The 26784-nt window shown below is 41.2% G+C and overlaps 1 long non-coding RNA gene across 2 annotated transcripts in view; it reads left to right on the top strand.

Annotated features, from left to right (window-relative positions):
• LOC122551695 overlaps positions 1 to 20375 on the top strand; it is a 29479-nt gene extending 9104 nt beyond the window's left edge. Inside the window, exon 3 of one of the 2 annotated variants that reach the window (XR_006312163.1) lies at positions 18360 to 20375. This is a non-coding gene — a long non-coding RNA (uncharacterized LOC122551695). Of the gene's footprint in view, positions 1 to 8176; positions 8965 to 18359 lie in introns of those variants that run through there. The other variant, XR_006312162.1, reaches the window with a different exon arrangement.
• The last annotated feature ends 6409 nt before the right edge of the window (positions 20376 to 26784 follow it).

Here is a 26784-nt window from a genome sequence, read left to right as displayed (position 1 = left end):
TCACATTTTTCCAGGTTGAACTCCATCTGTCACTTCTCAGTCCAGCTCTGCATCCAGGAGGAGAAAGTGAGAACTGCATTCCTGATTCCTGATGAAGGACTTACATCTGAAATGTCGATTCCCCTCCTCCTTGGATGCTGCCTGAACTGCTGTGCTTTTCCAGCACCACACTCTCAGCTCTGCATCCAGTCAATGTCCCGTTGCAATCTACAACAGCCCTCCACACTATCCACAACTCCACCAACCTTCATGTCATCAACAAGCCTACTAACCCACCTTTCCACTTTCTCATCCAAGTCATTTATAAAACTCATAAAGAGCAGAGGTCCCAGAACAGATCCCTGTGGAACACCACTGGTCATCAAACTCCAAGCCAAATACTTTCCATCTACCACCAGCCTCTGTCATCTATGGGCCAGCCAATTCTGCATCCAGACAGCCAAATTTCCCTGTAACCCCTGCCTCCTGGCTTTCTGAATGAGTCAACTTGGGGAACCTTACCAAACACTTTGCTAAAATCCACATACACCACATCCACTACTCACCTTCATCAATCTGTTTTGTCACATCCTCAAAGCCATGCTGACTATCTCTAATCAAGCTATGCTTTTCCAAATAATCATAAATCCTGTCTGTCAGAATCCTCTCCAATAATTCGCCCACCACCGATGTAAGACTGACTGGTCTGTAATTCCCAGGGTTATCCCTATTCCTTTTCTTAAACAAGGGAATAACATTTACCACTTCCAATCATCTGGTACTACTCCAATGCACAGTGAGGATGCAAAGATCATCACTAAAGGCGCAACAATTTCTTCCCTCGCTTCCTATAATAACCTTGAGTATTTGCATCTGGCCCAGGGGACATATCTATTCTCATGTTTTTCAAAATTTCCAGCACCTCCTCCTTCTTAACATCAAACTGTTTGAGCATATCAGCCTGTTTCATGCTGTCCTCACAAACGACAAGATCCCTCTCTCTAGTGAATACTGAAGCAAAGTATTCATTAAGGACCTCCCTTACCTCCTCTAACTCGAGGCACAAGTTCCCTCCACTATCCTTGATTAGCCCTTGATCACTCTGGTCAACCTGTTGTTCTTCACATAAGTGCAGAAAGTCTTGGGGTTTTCCTTAATCCTACCCGCCAAGGCATTTTCATGCCCATTCTAGCTCTCCTAAATCCATTCTTCAGTTCCTCCCTGGCTGCCTTGCAACCCTCTAGAGCCTTGTCTGATCCTTGCTTCATCAACTTTAAATAAGCTTCCTTCTTCCTATTGACTAGATGTTCCTTCACTTTACCATCCCTTCCTTGCCTCAGTGGGACAAACCTGTCCAGCACTTGCAGCAATGCTCTCTAAACAACCTCCACATTTCTGTCATCCATTTCCCTAAGAATATCTGCTCCCAATTTATGCTCCAATGTTCTTGTCTAATAGCATTATAATTTCCCCTCCACCAGTTAAATACTTTCCCAAACTTCTGCTCCTGTCCCTCTCCATGACTATAGTATAGGTCAGGAAGTTGTGATTACTGTCGCCAAAATGCTGTCCCACTGAGAGATCTGACATCTGACCTGGTTCTTTGCCAAGCACCAAAACCAACAATGCCCCCTCTCTAGTCGGCCTATCTACATATTGAGTCAGGAATCCTTCCTGGACACTCCTGACAAAATCTGCTCCATCCAAGCTATTTGCACTAAGGAGGCTATTGACATTGAAATCACCCATGGCAACAACCCTGTTACTTCTGCACCTCTCCAAAATCTGTCTCCCAATTTGCTCCTTTCATATCTCTGTTGCGATGGGGTGGTGGTGGTGATGGGGGTCTATAGAAGCGATTCCCAATGAAGCGATTGCTCCTTTCCTGTTTCTGACTTCCAACCATAATGATTCTGTAGACAAAACCTCCTCGACGACCTCCCTTTCTGCAGCTGTGATACTATCCCTGAGTGGCAATGCTATTCCCCCACCTCTTTTACCTCAATTTCTATTCCTTTTGAAACATCTTAACTCTGGAACATCCAACAGCCATTCCTGCCCCTGTAGTATCTAAATCTCTGTAATGGTCACAACATCGTAACTCAAAGTACTGATCCATGCTGTAAGTTCATCAGCCTTATTCCTGACATTTATTGTGTTAAAATACATACACTTCAACCCATTGTACTGACTACAACTTTGTCCTATCAACTTTGTCTATTCTTCCTCACAGACTTTCTGCATGCTGTGTCTGCTTGTTCACCAGCTACCCCATCCTCTGACCCGTAGTTCCGGTTCCCACCCCCTGCCAAACTAGTTAACTTTCCTGAAGAGCTATGGCAAACCTGCTGCCCAGGATTTTGGTACCCCTCCAGTCCAGGTGAACCAGTCCTCCTTGTGCAGGTCCTACTTTCCCAATGACCCACATATCTGAAGACCCCCTCCTACACCATCTTTGCGGCCACATGTTCAGATGTTGTCTATATGGACGTTAGTAAAGCCTTTGACAAGGTTCCCCATGATGGACTAATTAGGAAAGTTAGATCACATGGTATTCAGGGAGAGCTTGCCAATTGGATACAAAGAAAATAAAAGATGGTGGTGGAGGGTTGATTTTTGGATTAGAAGCCGATGACCAACAGTGTTCCATGTGGATCGGTGCTGAATCCACTTTCATTTGTCATTTATCCAAATTGTTGGGGTGAGAATTTAGGAGATATGGTTAGTACGTTGGCAGATGACTCCAAAATTGATGATGTAGTTGACAGTGAAGAAGGTTATCTAAGGTTACAAATGAATCTTGACCAATTGGGCTAATGGGCTGAGGAGTGGCAGATGGAGTTTCATTTGGATAAATATGAGGTATTGCAGTTTCGTAAAACAAACAATGGCAGGACTGATACAGTTAATGATAGAGCCCTGAGCAGTGTTGTTGAACAGAGAGAATTAGGGGCTCAGGTACGTAGCTTTTTGAAAGTTGCATCGCATGTAAACAAGGTGGTTAAGAAAGTTTTTCGTCCGCTTGCCTTCATGAGTCAGAGCATGAGTACAGGAGTTGGGACGTCATGTTGAGGTTGTACAGGACGTTGTTGAGGCCACTTTTAGAGTACTGTGTACAATTCAGGTTGCCCTGCAGTAGGAAGGATCCTATTAAGTTGGAGAGGGTTCAGAAAAGATTTACTAGGATGTTGCTGAGACTGGAGGGTTTGAGTTATAAGGTTAGGCTGGGAGCTTCTTTCACTGGAGCATAGGAGGTTTGAAGAAATCATGAGGGTCGAAGAAAAGATGACTAGCAAAGGACTTTTCCCTGGGGTTGGCGAGTTTGAAACTAGGGGACATATTCTTAAACTGAGAAGTGAAATATTCAAAAGGGACCTAAGGGGTGACTTTTTAACACAGAGGGTGGTGCGTTTGTGGAATGAACTGCCCGAGGAATTGGTTGATGCAGGTACAGTTGCAACATTTAAAAGACATTTAGTTAGGTAAATGAATAGGAAAGGTTTAGAGGAATATAGGTCAAATGCAGGCCAGTGGGACTAGTTTAGTTTGGGAAACGTTTTCGGCATCAATGATTTGGACTGAAGAATCTGTTTCCGTGCTGTACGACTCTATGACCTGCAACTGGCACAGTTCCTCCATGGAAAAATGTTGTGCCAAATATATACATAGTCCTCATCTGGCAGTATTTTTTTCTCTCATAGTGTCATCTTCAAAATCTCACCAATAATGAAAGTTAATTCTCACTTACTGGTTTGTTCAATTGGAAAACAGGAGGTAAAGTTTCCTGAAGCTTAAAACTCTGAACCTCAGTTAGGAGGAATTTTACAAATCTTGTCATTTTTAGATTTTAAAATGAAACTAGAAAATCAATTTTAAATATCAGGAACTAGTATGTTGCTCTCTGCTCAGACCTTAGAAATCTGCAGCAAAATACTTCTTGTTTGTCCCCAACATTTCTCAACAGGAACTCTTTGAATGTGAGGTGTTTATCACAGTGAGACTTTGCAATTAACTGTAAAACTTGCATGTCTTTTCTGATTTTCTGGGTCTGTAGATTGTGAAGGAGTAAAAATGGCCTTTAGTCGGTGATATGTGCTTCTTGTCAGATGTGTGAGTTTAAAGACAGTTTAAGGGTTACTGCGGATTATATCTGCAATAAATGCTGTTGGTTGCGAATCTTATCAGATCGAATGGATCGGTGGAGAGACAGTTAGGAGCAGTGAGGAATTTGTAACAGCAACAGTATGTGATGGATGGCAGTTATAGGAAGGGGAGAAAGTCACATAGATGGGTTCACTCCAGGTAAGAGAGGTAGGCAGCTACTGCAGGAGTCTTCTGTAGCTATCCCCATTTCAAACAAGTATGCTGTTTTGGAAAATGTAGGGGGTGATGGATTCTCAGGGGAACGTAGCACGAACAGACAAGTTTCTGGTATTGAGACTGGCTCTAACACAAGGAGGGGTACGTTGGGTTCCAAGAGATCAATTGTGTTAGGGGATTCTCTAGTCCGAGGTACAGACAGATGTTTCTGTCGCCAGCAGAGAAAAGGCAGAATGGTATGTTGCTTCCCTGGTGCCAGGATCAAGGATGTCTCAGAGAGGGTGCAGAATGTTCTCAAGGGGGAGAGGGGCCAGCAAGAGGTCTTTGTCCACATTAGAACCAACGACATAAGAAGGGAAAAGGTTGAGATTCTGAAGGGAGATTACAGAGAGTTAGGCAGGAATTTAAAAAGGAGGTCCTCAAGAGTAGTAATATCTGGATTACTCCCAGTGCTACGAGCTAGTGATGGCAGGAATAGGAGGATAGAGCAGATGAAAGCATTGGCTGAGGAGCTGGTGTATAGGAGAAGGATTCACATTTTTGGATCATTGGAATCTCTACTGGGGTAGAAGTGACCTGTACAAGAAGGACGGATTGCACCTAAATTGGAAGGGGACTAATATACTGGCAGGGAAATTTGCTAGAGCTGCTCTGGAGGATTTAAACTTGTAAGGTGGGAGGGTGAGGAAAGAGACCCAGGGAGATAGTGAGGAAAGAGATCAATCTGAGACTGGTACAGTTGAGAACAGAAGAGAGCCAAACAGTCAGAGCAGGCAGGGACAAGGTAGGACTAATAAATTAAACTGCATTTATTTCAATGCAAGGGGCCTAACGGAGAAGACAGATGAACTCAGGGCATGGTTAGGAACATGGGACTGGGATATCATAGCAATTACAGAAACATGGCTAAGGGATGGGCAGGACTGGCAGCTTAATGTTGCAGGATACAAATGCTACAGGAAAGATAGAAAAGGAGGCAAGAGAGGAGAGGGAGTGGCGTTTTTGATAAAGGATAGCATTACATCTGTGCTGAGGGAGGATATTCCTGGAAATACATCCAGGGATGTTATTTGGGTGGAACTGAGAAGTAAGAAAGGGATGATCACCTTATTGGGATTTTATTATAGACCCCCAATAGTCAGACCAAAATTGAGAAACAAACTTGTAAGGAGATCTCAGCTATCTGTAAGAATAATAGAGTGGTTATGACAGGGGATTTTAACTTTCTAAACATAGACAGGGACTGCCATTGTGTTCAGGGTTTAGATGGAGTGGAATTTGTTCAGTGTGTACAAGAGCATTTTCTGATTCAGTATGTGGATGCACCTACTAGAGAAGGTACAGAACTTGACCTACTCTTGGGAAATAAGGCAGGGCAGGTGACTGAGGTGTCAGTGGGGGAGCACTTTGGGGCCAGCGACCATACTTCTATTAGATTTAAAATAGTGATAGAAAAGGATAGACCAGATCTAAAAGTTGAAGTTCTAAATTGGAGAAAAGTCAATTTTGATGGTATTAGGCAAGAACTTTCAAAAGCTGATTGGGGGCAGATGTTCGCAGGTAAAGGGACGGCTAGAAAATGGGAAGCCCTTCAGGAATGAGATAACGAGAATCCAGAGAAAGTATATTCCTGTTAGGGTGAAAGGAAAGGCTGGTAGGTGTAGGGAATGCTGGATCACTAAAGAAATTGAGGTATTGGTTAAGAAAAAGAAGGAAGCATATATAAGGTATAGACAGGATAGATCAAGTGAATCCTTAGAAGAGTATAAAGGCAGTAGTAATATACTCAAGAGAGAAATCAGGAGGGCAAAAAGGGGACATGAGATAGCTTTGGCAAATAGAATTAAGGAGAATCCAAAGGGTTTTGACAAATACATTAAGGACAAAAGGGTAACTACAGAGAGAATAGGGCCCGCCAAAGATCAGCAAGCCGGCCTTTGTGTGGAGCCGCAGAAAATGGGGGAGATATTAAACGAATATTTTGCATCAGTATTTACTGTGGAAAAGGATAAGGAAGGTACAGAATGTAGGGAAATAGATGGTGACACCTTGCAAAATTGCAAAGTGCTGGATGTCTTGAAACACATAAAAGTGGATAAATGCCAGGACCTGATTAGGTGTACCCTAGTACTCTGTGGGAAGCTAGAGAAGTGATTGCTGGGCCTCTTGCTGAGATACTTGTATCATCGATAGTCACAAGTGAGGTGCCGGAAGACTGGAGATTGGCTAACGTGGAGCCACTAGTTAAGAAGGGAGTTAAGGACAAGCCAGGGAACTATAGACCAGTGAGCCTGACATCTGTGGTGGGCAAGTTATTGGAGGGAATCCGGAGGGTCAGGATGTACATGTATTTGGAAAATCAAGGACTGATTAGGGATAGTCAACATGGCTTTGTGCTTGGGAAGTCATGTCTCACAAACTTGATTGAGTTTTTTGAAGAAGTAACAAAGAAGATTGATGAGGGCAGGCAGGTAGATACGATCTATATGGACTTCAGTAAGGCGTTCGACAAGGTTCCCCATGGGAGACTGATTAGCAAAGTTAGATTTCACCGAACGCAGGGAGAACTAGCCATTTGGATACAGAACTGGCTCAAAGGTAGAAGACAGAGGATGGTGGTGGAGGGTTGTTTTTCAGACTGGAGGCCTGTGACCAGTGGAGTGCCACAAGTGCTGGGTCCTCTACTTTTTGTCATTTACATAAATGATTTGGATCTGAGCCTAAAAGGTACAGTTAGTAAGTTTGTCGATGACACCAAAATTGGAGGTGTAGTGGACAGTGAAGAAGGTTACCTCAGATTACAGCAGGATCTTGACTAGATGGGCCAATGGACTGAGAAGTGGCAGATGGAGTTTAATTCAGACAAATGTGAGGTGCTGCATTTTGGGAAAGCAAATTTTAGCGGGACTTATACACTTAATGGTAAGGTCCTAGGGAGTGTTGCTGAACAAAGAGACCTTGGAGTGCAGGTTCATAGCTCCTTGAAAGTGGAGTTGTCGTAAGGTAGGATAGTGAAGAAGGCATTTGGTATGCTTTCTTTTATTGGTCAGAGTATTGAGTACAGGAGTTGGGAGGTCATGATGCGGCTGTTTCAGACATTGGTTAGGCCACTATTAGAATATTGCGTGCAATTCTGGTCTCCTTCCTATCGGAAAGATGTTGTGAAACTTGAAAGGGTTCAGAAAAGATTTACAAGGATGTTGCCAGGTTGGAGAATCTGAACTATAGAGAGAGGCTGAACAGGCTGGGGTTGTTTTCCCTGGAGCGTCGGAGGCTGAGGGGTGACCTTATAGAGGTTTACAGAATCATGAGGGGCATGGATAGGATAAATAGACAAAGTCTTTTTCCTAGAGTGGGGCAGTCCAGAACTAGAGGGCATAGGTTTAGGGTGAGAGGGGAAAGATATGAAAGGGCAACGTTTTCACACAGAAGGTTGTACGTGTATGGAATGAGCTTCCAGAGGAAGTGGTGGAGGCTGGTACAATTGCAACATTGAAGGGGCATTTGGATGGGTATATGAATAGGAAGGGTTTGAAGGGATATGGGCTGGGTACTGACATGTGGGACTAGATTGAGTTGGGATATCTGGTTGGCATGGACGGGTTGGACCGAAGGGTCTGTTTCCATGCTGTACATCTCCATGGCTCTATGACCATGAATGCTGCTTTTTTTTTTCTAATTCACAGTAATTTGTTTCCTATTCATTTGCGGGATGAGGTCAGTTAAGAGTCAACCACATTGCAGTGGGTCTGGAGTCACACGTAAGCCAGACTGTGCAGTTTCTCTCTGTAAAGGACACTAGTCACCCAGATAGGTATTTCCCAACTCTTAATTCCAGATTTTTATTGAAGTCAAATTCCACCATCTGCTTTGGCAGGATTTGAACCCAGGTTCCCAGGACGTTACCTGTGTCCGAGATTAACAGGTCAGTGATAATACTGCAAGGCTATTGCCTCCCCCGTTGGAAACGTAGGTATGAGATGTTATATCATTTATGTCGTCTGAGGGAATCTGTGTCTTTAAAATTAAGTTGTATATTTTTAGGAAGTGTTTAACTCACACAGCATTACTAAAGGAAACAAAAAGGGAACTGGGGGAGTCATTGACATCATAGAAATGACACTGGACTAATCATTAACCCTAGGCTGATGTCCTGAGGACATGGGTTCAAATCGGGCCATAATAAAATTTGAATTCAATGAAAAAAAGACTGAATGAAAAGCTGTCCTCACAGCAAACACTGTAACCACTGTTGACTGTCAGTTCACTAACATCGTCCTTATCTGGTTCAGTTTATATGTAACTCCAGACCCACATTAGTGTGGCTGATTCATTACTGCACTGTGAACAATTAGAATCATAGAATCCCTACAGCGCGGAAGCAGACTATTTGGCCTGTTAGGTATACACTGATCTTCCAAAGAGTATACCACCCAGACTGAGCCCCCTCTACCCTATCCCCTTAACCCTGCATTAATCCACCTCGCCCACACATCCCTGGATATTATGGGGTAACTTACCATGGCCAATCCACCTAATCTGCACATCTCCCTTTGGATTGTGGGAGGAAACTGGAGCACCAGGAGGAAACAAAAGCAGACATGGGGGAACACACAAACGCAACACAGATAGTTGCCAGAGGATGGAATTGAATCTGGGTTCCTGGCGCTGTGAGGCAGCAGTGCTAACCGCTGAGTAACTGTGCCGCTCCAAATTAGGGATGGGCAATAAATACTGGTCTGGCCAATGATGCCCACATTCCATGAATGGCTTTAAAAAAAAACAGGGAAACATTAAAATAAGTTAACCTTCCAGGTGACAAAACCAAATTGACGTTTGGAAACCAAAACCTCCAACATATTGAAATTGGGTGAAAAATGTATAAAGACACACATCAGTCCAATATGGACAGTGTAAATAGATGAGTCCACTGGTGTGGTACAATCAATTGATGATGACTGGAGAAGGCAGTAACCTGATCAAGCAGCTGAGAATGAGGTGCTGCAGCTGTTCCTGTTACTGAAAGATAACATTGCTGGTTCTATGCTATCCAGACAGAGTTGAGAAGGTTATGCAGATTTGTGTCAGATGTGGTGAAAACCATGTCTGTGGATCTTGGTGGACAGTGCTATTGGCTAGGCATGAGGTTGGCACCTAGAGGGGAGAAGCTGAAATTCTTTTAGAATGAAGACTGTTTTTGAGATACTTTGTGACTGAGAGTGATCACATTTGGAATGGACTGAATCTGGATCAATTCATAAGATCTGTTTATGTTTGCACTTGTCATTTAATGTGTAACTTATACCTTCTGTTCTACCACATTTTTTTGTAAATTCACTCGTGGGATATGGATGCCTTTGGCTGGCCAGAATTTATTGGCTATCCTCAGTTGCCCTTGAGAAGGTGGTAGTGTGCTGCCTTCTTGAACTGCTAGTGTAGGTAGACTCACAATGTCCTTGGGAACGGAATTTTAAGAATTTGACCCAGCGACAATGAAGGAACAGCGATATTTTTCCAAGTCAGGATGGTAAGTGGCTTGGAGAGGAACTTACCGATGCTCCCATGCATGCATTGCTCTTGTCCTTCGAGATGGAAGTGGTTGTGGATTTGGAACCTGGTGTCGAAGGAGCTCTGGCAAATTTCTTCATTGTACCTTGGAGACAGTACACACTGCTACTACTGACCACTGGTGGTGAAGGGAGTGGATGGTTGTGTTGTTGGTGCCTGTCAAGTGGGCTGCATTGTTCTGGATAGTGTCAAACTTCTTGAGTGTTGCTGAAGCTGCATCCATCCAGGCAGGTGGGAGTACTCCATCATGCTCTTTGTAGATGGTGGACAGGCTTTTGGGAACCAGAGGTGAGTTCATTGCTGCAGAATTCCTGGCCTTTGACCTACTCTTGCAGCCACTGTATTTCCAGTATTTCACGTCCAGATGAGTTTCTGGTCAACGGTAACCCCCCAGCATATTGGTAGTTGGGAGTCAGTGATGATAACACTATTGAATGTCAAGCTGCGGTAGTTAGATTGTCTCTTACTGGAGATGGTCATTGCCTGGCATTTGTGTGGTACAAATGTTATATCCCACTTGTGAGCCCACGCCTAGATATTGTCCAGATTTTGTTATATTTGAACATGAATTGATTCAATATCTGAGGAATTGCAAATGATGCTGAACATCGTGCAATCAGCAAACATACTCACTTCTGACCTTATGATAGAGGGAAGGTAATTGATGAAGCTGCTAAAGATGGTTGGGCCTGGGACATGACCCTGAGGAACTCTTGCAGAGAGGACCTGAAGCTGAGATGGCTCAACTTCAACTGTCATAGTCATCTTTCCATGTGCCAGGTAAGACCAGCAGAGAGTTTGCCAATCTGTGAATTAATTCTGCTTAACTCATGTCAATTCTGAATGTTAAGAATATAGGATAGATAATATTTTGTGTGATGCAGTCGGGAGCAATGTGAGGCCCTTCAGGTTGCAGTCATCTTAATCATTTAGTTTTACACGTCACATACAATGTCCAACTGTGCATGGTTCAAATGGTCATTGCAGGTTGAAGATAATCATCTCCATGAAGTCAAATGAATTACAGGCAACCTTAAAAAGTGACATCTGCAAGTCACTAAACACAAAGATACTGTAACGTCTCATAGGCTGCACAGAGCATGGAACCGCTTCCCTCTCACGTTAAACTATGGGAATTCCCCATCATGCTCTTATATGTAATGTGACCTATTTCGTGTGATATAGAGCTGGGAGAACCTGATCTTTGTACTCATTCAGAATTTACAATCTCTCAGTGTCCCTTTGTGAAAGGACTGGAACTGCATTAATCAGAATGAGGTCCTTTATTAAAGTTCCACGTAGAGACTTTTCACAGATCTATTCCAAGTATTGGAGTGAGACTTATGACATGAAGGAGTTGGTGACAATTCTTGTCCAGTGGCAGTCAAGGTGACAACTGCATAGAGACTTTATGGAACTGACTCCTTCCAAGGATTCACTGGAATCTATCAGTCCTCGACTCACATATGTATTCATGGTGTTACCGATGTAATTTATGCCAGATCATGCTGATTCATCTCGTTTCCCAATGCTGCAGCTCAGGCAGTAGGTTTTGGCAACATTGCTGGCTTCCCTAACATGCAAGATGTGGTTAAATGTACACACATTTATTGAAAGATCCATATTATAATGCAGCTATGCTCATTAATAGAAAAGAGTTCCATTCCATCAACGTACGAGATAGCTGCGAACATTGGAATTGTAAAGGCCGCGCCTTCTAAAAAATGTTTCTGTATTTTGCATTGTGGACGAAAATGTGAAAAGGACTGTTTTTAAAATCAAGGAATGTGGAAAGGATTACTACACTTCTTAAAAGCAAGTTACCTGAAACTCATTGTAAGCATTGACTTATGGTAGTACGATGGGAAATGGCTAAGGATGGGTAAGCTGTGTGGCTTGGTGCTTGAACAGTGATGGTTGCAGAAAATGTGCACATGCTTGTGCAATGAAATGTCAGGCATGCCAACAATGTACCCTGAGCAGTATTGGTATTTGATTGCTGCCCCACTCAGTGCACAGCGAAGATCAATTCTGGACTGTCAACAATTGACTGGATGCAAATCTGGGTTCAAAGATGGCTGTGGCACCAGGGATCCTGGAATATTTTGGCAGAGGTGAGAACATCTGCCTGAAATGAGTTGGAGAATAGAATGAATAGAGCACCATAGGGCTTTGATGTAGAGTTAGTGAGATAAATTTGGAGTGATTGCAGAATAAAACTCACTAATCCTCCGAGAGAGAAACCTTCCATGGAACTCACGGAAGCATAACATTTTTTCCAGTAAGATTCAGCTCTATGTGTGTTAAAATCCCCTCATCATGATGTTCTTGACAAATGGTACATATCCAAAAGACCAAACAACATTGCAGACTCTGAATCAGTCCTCACTAATATAATAATCTTCAAATAAAGGAAGCAAACATACACAAATTAAGAATGAGAGAATTGTTTAATGATGGAACTCCATTGAGTAACAGCATATAAACTCCAGTTTGTCCAAATTAAATGACAGAAGTACAATATCAAATGACACTTATTGACGTTGATTTTAACAGTTTAAAGTCCAGTGAGAATGAAGTGTGGGGAGGTTAAGATAAAGGACAGTCCAATCATCTAACCTGATGCTACATTTCTCCCACTCAACATCTTATCCAACCAACTTTGAAGTCAGAATAGGCTCTTCCCATTGGTAAATGAAGGCCTAATTTGAATTTAAAAACATTTACTATTAATCTCTTTGATGCTGCAACATGATTTTCAAGGCAACTTATGATGAAGTCCAGGCACATGGTGGGACAAACCTGAAAGGGAGTGTCGAGGATGTGGTGCTGGAAAAGCGCAGCAGGTCAGGCAGCACCCGAGAAGCATGGCGAATTGACGTTTCTGGCATAAGCCCTTCATCAGGACACTCCAAAATATGTTTAAAAAATAAAGTTTTCTATTAAATACTTGTGACAAGGTGAGCAGGGATACCCTGCTGGAATCCCTCAAGGAGTTCTTCATCCACATCTCCAACAGTTTTTTCTTTACCTCCAGGAAATGGTATCAGTTGTTAAAGCGTTTTCTCAGTGCAAATGTTATGGTGATGCTCTCCATTTAGTCCCGAAACTTCCGACTTGATGTCTGTTCCTACCTGCTATTACTAATGTCAGTCCTGTCAGAATCAGAGAGAGGTTATCCTGGATTCTTTTAAAAACATGCAAGTTAAATTTTTCCTGTTGCTTGTTCCCGTCCTGTCAAAATGCATCTTGCAGAAAACAATAGCGATTGGAAGGGAATTTGAACTACCCAAAAGAAGCATGTCTGGATTGTTTGGAATTAAAAATATTAGCATTTTGTCCTGTTGGATTAATTAAAATTAGATTTCCATTATTGGAGCATGTGGAAAACGATTATCTTTAAAACCTTTCTTTTATAACCATTAAATGGCAGAAATTTCTACTAATAGTACTTCAGCAACATTATTATTGAGTCAATTTCATTGTTAGCAAATTAATTTCCTCTGCTTGAAGTGTTGCTATTTAGAATGAGTGTTCTTTGACATTTGGAGAGAGAGTAAATATGTAAAGAAATCCAGCTAATAAAGTTTTAACTTCCTTGCAAATGAATCTGGTTTACTAGCAACAGCAACAATAATAACTTCTATTTATGTAGCAGCTTTAACATAAGATAACCTTCCATGGCATTTAACAGGAATATTTTGAAGATTCCTGCAGAATTTACTTCCACTGCTCTTTCAGGTTGTATTTGCCAGATCATAACAAGCCGTATGTGGAAAAAAAATTCTTGCTAGTTCTTTTACCAATCACTTTAAATTTGCAATCTCTGCTTAATAAGCCCACTTGCTACAGGAAACATTTGCACCGTTCAAGCATTCCCAATTTTGAAATATTGTATTAGATTTCTGCTTAAATTCCTCTACTATCAGATGAAAAATCCTAGAATTTGGGAGTAATCAACTGCGGCCCTACCATATCATCCTTCTCAGCAATCTCGGATGCAGTCGATAATATACTACCATCACCATCTGATGTCTCCATGGACACCTCTAGATCTGCCATCATTTAATTTCCTCCTGATAGTTTAAACATAAACATTCAGTTTCACTTATCTCCACATTTGATCCACAACTGGTTATTGTGAGGGTGGAAAAAACAAGTACAGTAGTTGGCTAGCCAACAAGCTTTTCCAAATACTCCAGGCCAGCTTTGCTGAAAGTAAGAACCGAAAATGTGAAAAACAAACTTGCTGCAGATCTTGTTGTGTTGTCTTGTGACAAATTTTAAAACTATAGGAGACAGCTTGCAAGGTGTACTCAGTGGGAGTAGTTAGGTGGGTAGAAAAGTGTTTTCAGATAATATTCATTTCAAAATGGGAACCACCTCCAAACCAATTGCATTTTATGACATCTTATAAAATTAGTAATCAAATCAAGATCTCATGACCTTAACTTTCAGTTCAATCACTAGCATTTTAAGTTTAACAGTGTAACCTTTTGACCCACTGCATCATCTCTGACATTGTTCCACAGTATCTGACAATTACTATTCGCACTCACTACCTCTGCCACTTCCTTTGTGGCGAAGGAGACCGTTTTGCTGGATGGTTTCGATTTTCCATCTTTTAGGATGAGATGGTAATGCTTGCGCATATTTCAGTGGGCTACACTCAGAGTTGTTAGAGCATTCAATACTTAAAAGTATTTTAGCAAATATTTAAATAATTGTAACACTTTGAAGTGGGGGAAAAGTTTAAATTACTTACCTTAAAGAAAGCTGCTGTCTGACCTAATAGGCATTCCCAGCTCTTCAAGTATCATAGGGACCACAAACCCACATCACTAGGCTGCATAAGAGGGTTGCCTGGCTTGCTGCACTGGAGGCAAGTAGGGGATGTTTGAGCAAAGTGAGAAGATCAGTGGCTATTTTACGTTCCTGACATTGACCTGAAGGTATGTATTTGGACACTACGTTTAACGTAATGAAGCGTCCCAAGCATTTCACAAGAGTATTATAAATCAAATTTTTGCTAGACTTAATATTGGACCAAGCATTATAAAGATAAGTGAGTCGGTGAGCAAAAGTTTGGTCAAAGAGATAAATTATATAGAGCATCTTAAAGCAGGAAAGTGAGATGATAACTCACTCAGAGGATAACTTTATGGAGGGAATTCCAAAGCTGCATGCCCAGGCAGTTGCAAGTTTGCCTTTCAGTGTGCAGGTGATCAAAATTAGAAGAGGCCAGAGTTTGAGGAACTTAGCTATCTTGGAGGATTGTGGGACTGCAAGATATTGCAAAGGTAGCAAGGGATGCAACCATACATAAATTTGAACACAGCAATGAGAATATTAAAATTCAGGCATTGTTAAAGCTAATGTTGTATGTCAGGTACGTTAGTGATGGATAGAAGGCAATGACCTATTTCCTTTCATCAGTGCCTTAGCTGTGGCCTCCAAGTGTGTCCTGTGGCCATCACTACTCAGTTTGCCAATCTGAAAATGTCCTACTGATTCTGACTCTCAGACCTCTACCCATGCTTATATTTTGCTTCCAACACCATAAGCACTTATCTTCTGTCACATGTCACCTATTACATGGCACCTTTTCAAATGTCCTTTGGGGAAATTTACATGCATTACATCTGCCACTTTCAGTTTGTCCACTCAGCTTACTACATCCTCAAAGACCTCTTAAGAAATTTATCAATACTGATTACACTTACACACAACAATGATGATGTTACTTGATTGTATCATGATTTTCTAAATGTCCTGCTCCTATCAATTTAATAATCAGTACTCTTTAGATAACCATTATTTTGTTTCATGCACACACCAAGTATTTGAGTATGAGACAAATTGGTTGAGGAGAAGGCATGGTCAAGAAATATCTTCAGGCTTAGACTTCTTTAGAATGCTGTTTAGATCAGAATGGTGCTGGAAAAGCACAGCAGGTCAGGCAGCAACCGAGGAGCAGGAAAATTTATTGAAGGGCTCCTATTCCTGATGAAGGGCTTTTGCCTGGAACGTCGATTTTCCTGCTCTTCGGATGCTGTGTTTTTCCAGCACCACTCTGATCTAAACTCTGGTTTCCAGCATCTTCAGTCCTCACTTTTGCCTTCTTTAGAATGCTGTTTATTGCTTATTATTACTAAAAGGAACTAAACATGACCATCTGAGATATACAGGGCTCTTTTCTTGCTGTCACATTGATAAGACTTTATTTCTTGACTTCTATAGTTCTTTCATCTTTATTGAAAGAACTATTTATGCCCTGGCGACAACTCAGTCCCATCATCATAAAGTTGCTGCAGGCTCCTAAACACAACAACTATAATTGATTCCAAAAATGGGATGCTTCCTGTGTCTTATCAAAGCAATTGTGAATTTTGCTTATGCTGATTATCGCTGTTAGGATGTATATAATCAGATATGCGGAAAGACGTGTTTCGCATATCTGCTTATATCTTACAGGAAATTGTAACCCTACACAATGTAGTACTGCCATTTTAAATTATTTGTAACCCCTTTGTTACCCAAAGAAAATCTAAAAGAGAAAGAAGAAATGGAATTGTATTTGTATAGTACCTTTCATGAGCTAAGACCATCCTAAAGTGCGTTAAGTACTTTTAACTACAGGGCAATCGCCGTATCCGCGGGTCATGTTACCACAGTTTCAGTTACTGACGGTTTTCCTCGGCCCAAACGTATTACAGAGAACATTCCAGAACCAGGGACCAGTGGGCTGGTTGGAAGGCAAATTTCCCATTTAAATGAATGGGTTTGCTACTATCCGTGGTTTCAGGCTTGGGCGGTAGGTCTTGGAATATTTTCCCCGCTGCGCCGGGGGGACTACTGTGCTTTTTTAGCCTTGTTGTCATTGTTGCAAATAGGAAATATAGGCATTGACAAGCTTCCACAAATGGTAATGTGTTAATTAAATCACCATTTTTTCACCATATTGTTTGAGTGATTAGTATTGTTCAAGATACCAAGGATAACTCCCAACCTCCTCTTCAAAATTATGTTAAAATTATCTTAATTCTGCACTGGAGTGTCAGTTTAGAATTCTGTACTCAGGAGGGAGACTTAAACCCCTAATCTTCTAAATTAACAACAAGAGTTACCCACAAGGTGTCATGCAACTTTTAATATATAATGTACATGTCAGACAAGAAGTATTACTTTAACCCGAAGATCAAATAACATCCCTAATCTTTCAACTTATTTGCAGCTTTTTTAGAAACATGTTCTCTTTCATTTTCTTTCCATTTCTTTATGGTGTTCTCTCTGTACTTTTTGCATTGTTTATAGATGACATCTGACAGGAAGTACATCATGTTCTTAATGGATCATGAATTTCAAAAAAATGTTTATCTTGTAATAAATTCATCATTGCACAGTGCTCAGTGGTTAGCACTGCTGCCGCATAGCACCAGGGACTCAGTTTTGGTTCCACTCTTGGGTGACTGTGTGTGAAGTATACACGTTCTCCCTGTGGCTGCGTGGGTTTCCTTTGGGTGCTTCAGTTTCCTCCCACAGTACAAAGATGTGCAGATTAGGTGGATTGGCTATGCTAAATTGCCCATGGAGTTCATGGATGTGTAGGCTAGGTGGATTAACTATGGAAAATGCAGGGTTACAGGGATAGTGTGGGCGAATCTAGCCGGGATACTCTTTGGAGGGTTGGTGTGGACTTAATGGGCCAAATGGCCTGCTTTCACACTGTAGGAATGCTTTAAAATCTGAGCAGAAGCAAATGTAGTTGAAAGGGTATATAGTTTTAGAAAGTGGGAATACTGTAGATTTAGTGTATTTTTTGCTGTACAGACTTGATGGGCCAAAGAGCTTCTTCTTTACTGTATGATTCTACATTCTTCACAATTAAGCTGATTGCAAATTGTCATCCACAACAGGTTTCAAAAACACAGGTAGGGGCGTCTGACAAAATGCTCACATAGTCAACAGCTTTTCAAGGTATAGCAAAGCTGTGTGACATTTTGTGTGGAAGTCCTGCTGAAGCCCCATGTACTTGCTCCTTTCCCTCAGCCTCTGTTTAAACAAAATAGCCCGCCTTTGGGTTAAGTCAGGGTATTTCCTTAACCTGGATCCCTTGTAGGAAACAACATTTGCCCCTATGGTGCCAAATACGATCAGACCTTGACCTAAAGCTTGTTTGAAATAGAGCACCTTCAATTCTGCAGCAGGTGCAGTACACTCTCAGTTCTGCAGAAAAGTGTCAGTCTAGAATTATGTACCCTGGACTGAGGTTTAAACACACAATCTTTAAGCATAACAGCAAGTGTGTCACCCACAGAGCCCATGGGTGACATATGACATTTAAGGTATAATATAAGTGGCAGACAAGAAATATCAATTTAACCCCAAGACCAAATAACACCCTAATCTTGCTACTTATTTGTAGCTTCTTTAAAAAAAAATTTCTTTCAATTCTTTATGGTGTTTTTTCCATATTTTTGCATTGTTTACAGATGATCCATTTTCAACTGAACATCAATAGACCACAGTACTTTTGAGATGGTATGCAGTTAAATACAATAGCTGTCCAAAGAGTTTTGAAGATTCAGGTGCATGGATATTTAAAATGCCACAAACAGGTGCAGAAAATAATCATGAAGACTAACAGAATGCTAGCTTTTATATCTTTCGGTTCAAGGGGCTGAATTGTCTATGTCCGTGTTCCTATACATCACAGATTGCAACTTCCTCCAATATTATGTCATATAAGATAAGTAGGAAGAATAGGCGACAACAGCTCCACAGCTCCTCCACAATAATCTTCAACACTGGTGCCCAGCAAGGCTGCACTCTTTTTACTGTACTCTTTTTACAACTCATGACTATGTGGCCATGTTCAGCTCTAACTCCATTTATAAATTTGCTGATGACGTAGATGGTCAGAGCACAAACAACAAAGAGTCAGAGTACAGGAAAGAGATAACGAGCTTAGTAGCATGGTGTAAAGACTTTTCCTGGTGCAATCTTTCCCTCAATGTCAGCAAAATGAAGGAGCTGGTCATTGACTTCAAGAAGTGGAGTAGAGGACATCGCCCTGTCTGTTTCAATGATGCTGAGGTGGAGGTGGTTGAGAACTCCAAGTTTGTAGGAGTAAATTTCATCAACAGTCTGTCTGGTCCATTCACATTGACAGTACAAACAAGAAAGTACACCAATGCCCCTACTTCTTCAGAAGGCTAAGGAAAATCAGCATGTTTACAATGACTGATTGTTATAGATGAACCATAGAAAGTACTCTATTTGGATGGATCACAGCTTGGTATGGCATTGCTCTGCCCAAGACAGCCAGAAATTACCGAGGGTTGTGAACGCAACTCACTCCATCACAAAAACCAGCCTTCCTTCCATTGATTTCGTCTATACTTCTTGCTGCCTCGAGGAAGCAGCCAATATAATCAGAGAATCCTCCCACCATGGTTATACTCTCTTATACCGTCTTCCATTGGGCAGGAAAATTAGGAAAGCTTGAAAACAAGTATTAACAGATTCACAAACAGCTTCTTCCCCACTATTATCAGACTTATGAACAGACCTCTCATATATTAGAGTTGATCTTTCTCTGTACCTTTACACTATATTCTGCATTCTGTTCCATTACGCTGATGTACTTATATCAGGTATGACTTGTTTGGGTAGCACGCAAAACAATACTTTTCACTATCTCATTATGTGTGATTATAATAAATCAAATCAAAACATAGAAGTTTTTCTGCAGCTATACAAGTCCTGATTGGACCCTCCTTGGAGTTCTGTGAGCATATCTGGGCACCTCACCTTAGGATGGATGTATTCACCTGGGAGGGAGTATAATGTAGGTTTGCAAGACTGATATCTGGACTTCTTGAGTAATGAGGAGAGATTAAACAAATTAGGTCTTTTTTTAACAATTTAGAAGGCTAAGGTGTGATCTAATCAAAGTCTTCAAGATCTTAAATACATAGTGTATTTCCACTGGTTAAGGACTCGAAACTTAGGGAGCATAGACTGAGAATTAAGGTCAGACCATTCATGGGAAGCACTTCTACACAAAAAGTGGGAGAGGCTTCGAACTTTTTCACAAATGGCAGTGGATGCAGGATCAGTTGTTAATTTTAAATCTGAAAAAAATGATTTTTTGTTAAGCAAAGATATTAAAGGATATGGGCCCAATAAAGGTATATGGAGTTAAGCTACAGATCAACCGTGATCTTGTTACATGGCAGAACAGGTTCAAGGGGCTGAATAGTCTACGTCCCTGTTCCTATACATCACAGATTGCAACTTCCTCGAATATTATGTTAGGCAAATAGGAACTCACAGTGTAGAAAGAAAATGGCCCTGCTCCCTGTGGCATAGTTGACTTGGTAAAATTGCCACTTGAATGCCACATAACATTCTCAATTTGTCTTCAAATTATTGGATAATAGGAAATATTGAAAAATTTATAAATGTCAGAACAAATAATCCTAATTATTATAAAATTTAGAACCGCGGGTGTTAGAAATCTGAAAAACAGAACTTGCTAGAGAAACTCAGCAGGTCTGGCAACATCTGTGGGAAGAAATCAGAGTTAATGTTTCTAGTCCAGTGACTCTTTGTAAGAGAGATAAGTTTTCATAGAGTCAAAGAGCCCTACTGCACAGGGACGGCTTTTCAGCAGAAACTGGTCCAGACCGACTAAAATGTCCATCCACGCTAACCCCATTTCCTTGCACTTGGCCCATAATCCTTCTAAACCTTTTCCATCCATTTATTTGTCCAAATGCCTTTTAAATGTTGTTAATGTATCGGCTTCAACCACTTCTGCTAGCAGCTCATTCCATATGCATTTCACCCTCTGTGTAATCAAGTTGCCCCTCAGATTCCCATTTATTCTTTCCCCTCTTCCCTTGAACTGATGCCCTCTCATCCTCAATTCCCCAACCGTGGAAAAAGTGCATTCACCCTATCAATGCCTCTCATGATCTTCTATGAGATACCCCCTCAGTCTCCTATGCTCTATAGAAAAAAGTCCTAGCTTGTCCAACATCTCCCTATAACTCTTTCCTGTGAGTCCTAGCAATATCCTTATAAGTTTCTTCTGCACTCTTTCCACTTTAATAACATCCTTCCTATAGCAAGGTGACCAAAATACTCCAAGTGCAGCCTCTCCAATGTCCTGGACTGCTGCAACATAACTTCACAACATCTATACACAATGCTCTGACTGATGAATGCCAGTGTGCAAAAGCCTTTTTCACTGCTGTGTCTATCTATGACTCCACCTTCAGAGAACCATGCACCTGAACTCCAAGATCCCTCTGTTCCACTACACTCCATAAAACTCCTACCTTGATCTGACTTTCTCACACCTCACACTTATCTATATTAAACTCCATTTGCCATTTCTTGCCCCAATTGGCCAGCTGATCAAAATCCTTCTTCATTGTCCACAATACTGTTTATTTTAATGAGTTAAAAATCACAAAACACCAGGTTATAGTCCAACAGGTCTAATTGGAAGCACTAGTTTTCGGAGCACTGCACCTTCATCAGATGATTGTGCAGTACACAATTGTAAGACACAGAATTTATAGCAAAAGTTTACAGTGGATAAATCTTGTGTTTTACAATTGTGTACTCCATAACCACCTGTTGAAGGAGCAGCGCTCTGAAAGCTAGTGCTTCCAATTAAATCTGTTGGACTATAACTTGATGTTGTGTGATTTTTAACTTTGTACACCGGCATCTCCAAATCATGACTATTTTAGTGAGCTCTGCAAACTTAGTAATCATGTCTTGTACATTCTCATCCAAATCATTGATATTGATAAGAAATAGTAATGGACCCAATTCTGACCCTGAGGCATACTACTAGTCACAGGTCTCCAGTCCAACAAGCATCATTCCACTATTACCATCTGCTTCTTACTATCAAGCCAATTGTGTATCCAACTTGCCGGCTCTCCCTGGTTTCCATGTGATGTAACCTTCCAGAACAGCCTACCATGTACCTATCAAAGGCCTTACAGAAATTCATATGGACCATATCTGCCACCCTGCCCATGTCAACCTTCTTAGTCCCTTCATCAAACAACTCGAACAAATTTGTGAGGCATGATCTTCCACACAGGACTATTCCTAATCAAATCCTGTCTTTCCAAATGCGTGTATATCTTATTCCTTAGAATCTTCTCAAGTAACTTACCTACCACAGATGTTAAGCTTACTGGTCTAGAGTTCCAAGGTTTTTCTTTGCAGCCCTTTTTGAATAAGGGCACAATGTTTGCTACCCTCCTGTCTTCCTGGACTTCACGTGGCTAACGATGATGCCAATGTATCGTCAGGGCCCTTGCAATTTCGTCTCTACCCTCTTGTAGTGTACTTGGATATATCTGGTCAGGATGAGGAGATTTATCCACCTTCATACATTCCATTACATCCAACAACTCCTCAACCATGATATGGACTGTCCCCAAGATAACGCCACTAAATTCCCAAGTTCCCAAGTCTTCATGTCTTTCTTTATGGTAAACACAAAGGAGAACTATTAATTGAGGAGCTCACTCATCTCCTGTGATTCCACACATGCACTGCCACTTTGGTCCTTGAGGCGTCCTATTCTCTCTCGAGTTATTCTTTTCCTTTTAATATAGCTAAAGAATCTATTTGGATTTGCTATAATCTTCACAGCCAAAGCTATCTCATGCCCCCTTTGTTGCCCTCCTGATTTCCTTCTTTAGTAAACACATCTATTGCCTATATAACTCCAGGGATTCCCTTGATCACAACTGCCTGTTCTTGAGCCATGCCTCCTCTTTCCTGGTCAAAGCCTCAATATCTCTCATCATACATGGTTCCCTATTCCTATCCTTCACCCACTCACAGGAACATATAGACCTTGAATTCTAGTTATCACACTTTTAAAGGCCTCCCACCTGCCAGAGGTCCCTTTGCCTGCAAACAAATTACTCCAATCAACTCCTGCAAGCGGCTGCACAATTTCATCAAAATTCACTTTGTCCCAATTTTGAACTTGAACCTGTAATCTCTGATTACTGCTGTCATACTCCCCTTAATCAAAAATGCAACCCTCCCTCCCCTCTTTACTCCATCTCTGTCCCACATAAAGTACCCTGGCACGCTAAGTTGCCAGTCCTGTCCGTTCCTTAGCCATGTTTCTGTAATGGCTATAATATCCCAGTCCTATTACTTATCCACACCCTGGGTTCATCAGCCTAACATGACAGCCCTCTCGCACTGAAATATTGCAATTTAATCCAACAGGCATTCCTTGCTCTCTGTCATGTTCCACCCTGACCTTTATCCAAACTTGCTATTTCTGATTACTATATCTCAATGGCTATAATATCCCAGTCCTATGTACTTATCCACACCCTGGGTTCATCAGCCTAACTTGACAGCCCTCTCGCACTGAAATATTGCAATTTAATCCAACAGGCATTCCTTGCTCTCTATCGTGTTCCACCCTGACCTTTATCCAAACTTGCTATTTCTGATTACTATATCTCCTTCCAGCTTTGCACTTGCCTCTCTGCTGTTGAGGATCCAACCCCCCCCCCCCCCCCAATCTANGTTTAAACCATCACTTGTAGCACAAGCTCATCTGCCGTCCAGGATATTGATCCTCCTCCTGTTCAGGTGCAACCTGTCCCTCTTGAACAGGTCACCTCTGTCCCAGAAAAGATCTCAAGTTCTGTCCCAGAACAGATCACTGCATTCGAAGCATTAACTCTACTTTCTTTCCATAGCTGCTGCCAGACCTTCTGAGTTTCTCCAGCAATTTCTGTTTTTGTCACTTTTGTCACTTAAATAAAATGATTGAAATAACAATTTTGGAAATTTCTCAGATAATTTATGGATTTCCAATATAAATAAATGCTACTTCCTGTGTTATGCCTTTTAAGTAATTCTTTTTATGTTTATTTATGCTATTAACAATTTTGTCACTTTTCCAATGTTATACTGTATATTGCCATTTGACTAATGCACTTGTGTTGCATTCAATCTTAGCCATGTTAGCTGTGCCATTATTTTTAACACATTTGCTTCTGACTCATAAAGGTTATATTCAAATCCCATTCAGGGCATGAGCACAAATATCAAAGCTAACACCGCAGTGTAATACAGAAGGAGTGTTCGTGAGTCAAGGTGATCCCTTTTGGTCAAGATATTAAGTCAAAGCTATGCATATCATTTGGATGGATGTAAAAGACTACTTCAAAGATGCATTGAACTAAAAACAAAAACAGTGAACGCTAGACATCTGGAATAAAAACAGAAACTTTGGAAAAATTTCAGCAGGTCTGGCAGCATATGTGAAGAGAGAAACAGTTAATATTTTTAGTCAGATATAAAGAAAAGTCATTTTGAACTCAAAATGTATCTCTTTCCACATGTTTCCAAATCTGTTGAGTTTCTCCAACATTTTGTTTTCATTACGAGCAATCCCCACTGTCTCTGCCAATATTTATCCCTCAATCAACATCCCAAAAGTAGATTATTTGGTCATTATCATATTGCTGTTTGTGAATGTATAATACATGTAACATTGTTTGCTATGTTTCTCAGTTTACGGCACTAACTACAATTTTAATGAGACATTTTGTTGTGTGTAGAGTACATTAATGTGTCCAGAGATTGTGAAAAAAATTCTTTAAAAATACACGCACTTCTCTGAGATGACCAAAAGTTCTGTCTGAAACTTGTGGTCTTCCAGAATGTTGTAGACTGGCATATTCCAAGGTCCAAGAATGCGTGCTGAGTGACACTCTAAAGCATGGGACAGCTGTGACAAAGTGCAGCGCGGAAAGCCCACTATCTAACAGTCAGTTAAATGGGGGTCTGTTTGTTTATTGGATTCTCCCGATGCCTCAAATATACATAAGTGTAATCTTGTACAAGTAAGAAATCCCCTTGGTTTGTTTCTTGGATAGAGTCCAACTATCTTTTTTCACATTTCCTCAGATGCTACTGAACAGAACCAAACTGCTTTAGTGACTCTGTACATGAAATATTTTTATGAATAAAGTATATCTTTGAAATATAAAATAAATTAGAAATTATGTGGTACAATTGTCACACCCAGATTTGACTGTCATTTTCTTTTTAAATTTTATTTTCAGGTTTTCAGCTCTCCTCTGACCTTTTTTTTTGAGTTTCGTAATATGGTGGCTAGGTTTCACTCCTAACCTGCTAGATTCTACTTTCAGGCCATGACCTCAGCGCTGCCCGCCCACGTAAATTCCTTTTTCAGTATAATCACAATTACTTCACTTGCAGCTATTTGATTGTTGTTTCAAACTTGTTTCACAGCCACCCAATTGTGTGTTGCCAGTAAAGATTTTGTCTTGTGACTTATGCATCTCCTGACTCTTGAACCTCTGATGATACATCCCCTTGGCCAAAGATTGCCTGATTCCTTGACCAACTTGAAATTGCAAGGTACCTTCATCCTTCATTAGCCATTGTCCTTGATTAACTGTCCCTTTTGCTTGCTGCAATTCTAATGCTGAAAATTCTAATACTCTTTACAAGTTCTTAAAATACTCACAATATACTAATATTTTAGATGGAAGCTTTAAATGCCTTTACAAATTAAAAGCCCATCTCTCATCATGCTAATTTGTTCAACAAATGCACTGCAGGCTGCTTTGTTCGTGGATAATGCAAAGAGCTAAAGACTGACTCATCTTGAGCGTCAATCACCAAAATCAGCAATAAGCTACAACAGAACAGCTGGTCAAGCTGCGAACGCAATAGCAGAATTCAGGACTCAGCAGACAATAATCAACAACAATCAGCTAAAAAGAAAAAGGAACCAAATTAAGAACATAATAAAAATTTAATAACATAAGCAGTGTTCAGCAAGGATCTGTTTTGGGACTATTGCTGTTTGTCATTTTTATAAATGACCTGGAGGAGGGGCGAGAAGGTTGCGTGAGCAAGTTTGCGGATGATACGAAAGTCGGTGGAGTTGTTGACAGTGAGAAAGGATGTGTCAGGTTACAGTGGGATATAGATGAGTTGCAGAGCTGGGCAGAAAGGTGGCAAATGGAGTTCAATGTAGGTGTGAGGTGATTCACTTTGGTAAGAAGGAATTGAGTTCCGGAACCCTGAGGTCATGTTGCAGTTTTATAAGACTCTGGTGCAGCCTCATCTGGAGTATTGTGTGCAGTTTTGGTCGCCATATTATAGGAAGGATGTGGAGGCACTGGAACGGGTGCGGAGGAGGTTTACCAGGATGTTGCCTGGTATGGTAGGAAGATCGTATGAGGAAAGGCTGAGGCACTTGGGGCTGTTTTCATTGGAGAAAAGAAGGTTTAGGGGTGACTTGCTAGAGGTGTACAAGATAATTAGGGGTTTAGATAGGGTTGACCATGAGAACCTTTTTCCACGTATGGAGTCAGCTGTTATGAGGGGACATAGCTTCAAATTAAGGGGTGGTAGGTATAGGACAGATGTTAGAGGTAGATTCTTTACTCAGCGAGTCGTGAGTTCATGGAATGCCCTGCCATAGCAGTGGTAGACTCTCCCTCTTTATGGGCATTTAAGCGGGCATTAGATAGGCATATGGAGGATAGTGGGCTAGTGTAGGTTAGGTCGGCTTGGATCGGCGCAACATCGAGGGCCAAAGGGCCTGTACTGCGCTGTATTTTTCTATGTTCTAAGAAATAGGAGCAGAAATAGGCCATCGGATCCTTTGAGCCTGCTTCACCATTCAATCAAATCAAGAGATTTTCTGATGGCTAGCATAGCTTGGTGTCTACAAAGTATCCCTGTGTATGTTTAGACAGTAAAAACAGCTAGAGGGAGAGGTTGAATAGGCTGGGGCCGTCTTTCCTGGAGCATCAGAGGCTGAGGGTGACCTTTTGGAGGTTAATAAAATCATGAGGGGCA

This window comes from Chiloscyllium plagiosum, chromosome 7 (genome assembly GCF_004010195.1).
Source record: "Chiloscyllium plagiosum isolate BGI_BamShark_2017 chromosome 7, ASM401019v2, whole genome shotgun sequence".
Classification (NCBI taxonomy): Eukaryota; Metazoa; Chordata; class Chondrichthyes; order Orectolobiformes; family Hemiscylliidae; genus Chiloscyllium; species Chiloscyllium plagiosum.
Note: the sequence above shows the minus strand (reverse complement) of the source record. Positions and strands in the feature narration are given on the sequence as shown.